This window comes from Zea mays, chromosome 7, assembly GCF_902167145.1.
Source record: "Zea mays cultivar B73 chromosome 7, Zm-B73-REFERENCE-NAM-5.0, whole genome shotgun sequence".
NCBI lineage: Eukaryota > Viridiplantae > Streptophyta > Magnoliopsida > Poales > Poaceae > Zea > Zea mays.
Window position 1 is genome coordinate 32,691,083 of NC_050102.1, and position 3,517 is coordinate 32,694,599.

The 3,517-nt window shown below is 39.0% G+C and overlaps 2 pseudogenes; both read left to right on the forward strand.

The window, feature by feature from the left end:
- The first annotated feature begins 227 nt into the window (after positions 1-227).
- Positions 228-733, forward strand: LOC109941046 (uncharacterized; annotated as a pseudogene).
- Positions 734-1,881: 1,148 nt separating this feature from the next.
- LOC103632232 (uncharacterized) lies at positions 1,882-3,206 on the forward strand (annotated as a pseudogene).
- The last annotated feature ends 311 nt before the right edge of the window (positions 3,207-3,517 follow it).

Sequence of the window (3,517 nt, forward strand, 5' to 3'; positions counted from 1 at the left end):
ATAAATCAATTACATGTTTCCTTACTAGGAAGACCACAAGTCTAGACTAGTAGTCCAGTATTGGATCCCTTGGGACTAAATGGTCTCTTGATTATGATTATAACTGTAGCAGGAAGGACACTATATTTTTGTTCCAATTTGATTCCTTAATTTGCATCAATTTTGTATGTTATATGATAGGTAGCACAACTATACAAGTACATGATTAAATTTTATATTTCTAGATAATGGGTTCTTGGGAGGAGCATGTTAGGAGGTTTTTGTTGGAGGAGGAAGAAGATGATGATGAACTGTTCTTTGTTATTTTCCCTGCTATAATCCCATACCTCTCAGAAGAGAAAAGGCCCATCCACACATCCTCCCTCACCGGTGCTAAAAAGGTTAAAGAAATTCTTGAAGGGCATGAGAGCTGGTGCAAATTTGAGTTCACAATGGAGAAGGAAATATTCAAAGCCACATCAAATTTTTTTAGAAGAGAGAATTTACTACGTGACACGCGAGGAGTTAGCATTGAGGAGCAGCTTGGGATGTTCATGTATATGATCTCCCATAATGCTAGTAACCAAATGCTACAAAAGGCTTTTCAACACAGTGGAGAGACTATCCTCGAAAAATATCCGAAATTTTTGAGATAGTTCCCATACCAACTCAACGATTTGTGAAGCTTCCTAGCTCAGTTCAAACTCATGCTAGGATTGCAACATATTGTAGGTTCATGCCCTTTTTCAGGTGAGCTACAACTACAAACACACAATTATCCTATGCTAATTGCCACATGCCATCATCATATTTCTATATTTTTCCTTTAATGCAGAATTGCCTTGGTGCCATTGATGGTACACATGTACCCATCACTATCGCAGAAGACAGGGCCCCTCCATATAGAAATAGAAAAGGAACTCTTTCACACAATGTTATGGTAGTCTGCGACTTCGATCTCAATTTCATATTTGTCTCATGTGGATGGGAAGGGTCGGCATCAGACGCAGGGGTGCTTCGATCTGCTATTAGCAAAGGATTTAGTGTGCAAGAAGGAAAGTTTTATCTGGTAGATGGTGGCTATGCAAATACAGCATCATACATTGCACCATACAGAGGAGTTCGGTACCATCTCAGTCAGTTTAGGAGGCGTCGTTCATCACAAAGTGGTTATGCAAACTACAAAGAGTTGTTCAATCATCGCCATGCAATTCTTCACAACCATATAGAGAGGGCCATTGGTGTTCTTAAGAAAAGGTTCCCAATTCTAAAAGTAGGGACATTCCATCCCATAGCAAACCAAATCAAGATCGTTGCTGCAGTCGTTGCATTTCATAACATAATTAGAGGGCATAATGGTGATGAAGGATGGCTGGACAACCAACCAGATTATATATCTCCAAGTCAATATGTTGATGTCCCTGAGGGAAACAACAACTATCCTAATGACACAGAGTCAAGTGATGGAAGTACACTAAGAGATCAGATTGCACTGTAGATGTGGGCTGTCTACAATAGTTGATTAGCTTGAGTCCAAATACAATAAGGCATTGTAGATGTGGAGTTTTTGCTATGTCTACTTTCTCTACCATGTTTTTTAATGTATTGCCCGATGCTTAATTCGGGAACAATGTTTGCAGCTTGATGTAATGTTGTAATGCAACTATCTGTCTTATCTACTTATACAATTGTGTTGTGCTAGTTATTCCATCACTTTTTGTGTGATCTGAAATGTCAAATGCAGGTATCTAGTAATGCTCACAAGTCAAAACTGTTACAATACGATGTAATACACTTAATGTTTCTTCTCTTTTTTGGCCTTTATTCAATTGTACATAGTGTAATGTTGTATGTTCTTTTTATTTTACTAATGCCTTTCAATATTTATTGGAAAATATAGCCATGTCAAAGGAAGTTGCAAGGGCGTCCTAGAACTCAACATATGAGAAGGGTTTAGTCGATGTACTACATGACTACAAAGATAACCCAAAGTTGAAGGGTCAAAATGGATGGAATTCAGAGGGATGGAAGTGTATCACTGCTAAGTTTAAGGTTCTCTTTGGCTCATTTCACAAAACAACAACTACAAGAGAAGGAGAAAGAACTTAAATCAAGTTATAAAGCAGTAAGAGATTCAAGAAAGGAAAGTGGGACTGGTTGGAATGACTCCCTATGTATGATATTGGCTGAACCAGAGGTTTGGGCAAGGTTGATTAGTGTAAGCAATTTCTTTTTATAACATTATGTCTTTGCTTATTCAATATGATCTTTTTTGTTGCTGAGAACTAATTACATTTCATGTTGCATTTAATAGGCTCACCCAAAGGTTGCAAGGTTTCGCAAGAAGCCATTTCCTCTTTTCTACTCTTTAGAAGCACTTTATGAAGGTGAGTGTGTCCATTTCCTCTTTTATACTCTTTTCTAATAGGCTATGAGCTATTATACCTATTCATATCTGTTCATTTTTATAGGTAGTGTGGCTACGGGAGACTTAAATTTCACATCAACTCAACAGTTGCCTCCTTATGCTCCTCTATCTGTTGATACTCTTGCTCCTCCTGCTATTGTTCCTCCTCTTGCTCCTCCTACTATTGTTCCTCCTCTTGCTCCTCCTGCTAGTGTTCCTTCTGCTCCTACTTTTGTTGTTCCTTCAGCTAGGAGTACATCTTAACAGACTCTCCATCCATTCAATACAAATCCATTTGATTTGGATGGACAAGAGATGACAAGTGAAGCTATGTCAGCTATTCATGAAGCAAGAGAGGGAGAAGGTAGCAAAAGCAGAAAGCGTAAGCAGAGCCATGTTGGAGCAGCTCTCGAAGACTATGTGGAGTTCAAAAAGAGCCAAACTAACAAGACACTTGATGCTCTTAAAGAACTTTCCATGAGGAAGTGTATGAAGGAAATGGAAGCAATGGATGGATTCATAGATGAGGAGAAGTCATATGCTGTGGAGGTCTTTGAGTCCGAGATTAATAGAGAGGCTTTCATGTCAACAATGAACCACAATGTTCGAAGAATGTGGCAAAAGCGCAAAATCAGGTATGTCCATAGTTAAGCATGTAACAAAACATAGCTTCCAAGAACATGTTAGCAGCATACTTCTGCAAGTTTCTTCGCTTTTGTCATTTTCTAGTTGTAAAATGTTGGTACATGGTGTAAACTAAACCGTGTGTCAATTGGTGCTACTTGGTATTTGCAGAGTACTAAGCGGAAGCAACACTTGAAGCTAACATGGAGAAGGAAAATGGACAGCAAATACGTCTACAAGTACATAGATGGAATAGACTCTTCGGACTAGTTTAGGAGTCCAAAATCCGGAGAGGGGATTGGAGAGGTTAAAATCTCCTTCTTATTTAAAATTGAATAAGGATTAGATTTTAGCCCCTTTGTGTGGCTCCAAACTAGCGCATAAAATGGCCTGCGATTCACCTCTTCGCGGAGTGCCCCTATTCCCACACAGTTTTCAAACATGTTGCAACCTAGAGTATGTTATACGTACACAAGGACAAGCCTACCTCCTTCCTTCACAATGGAG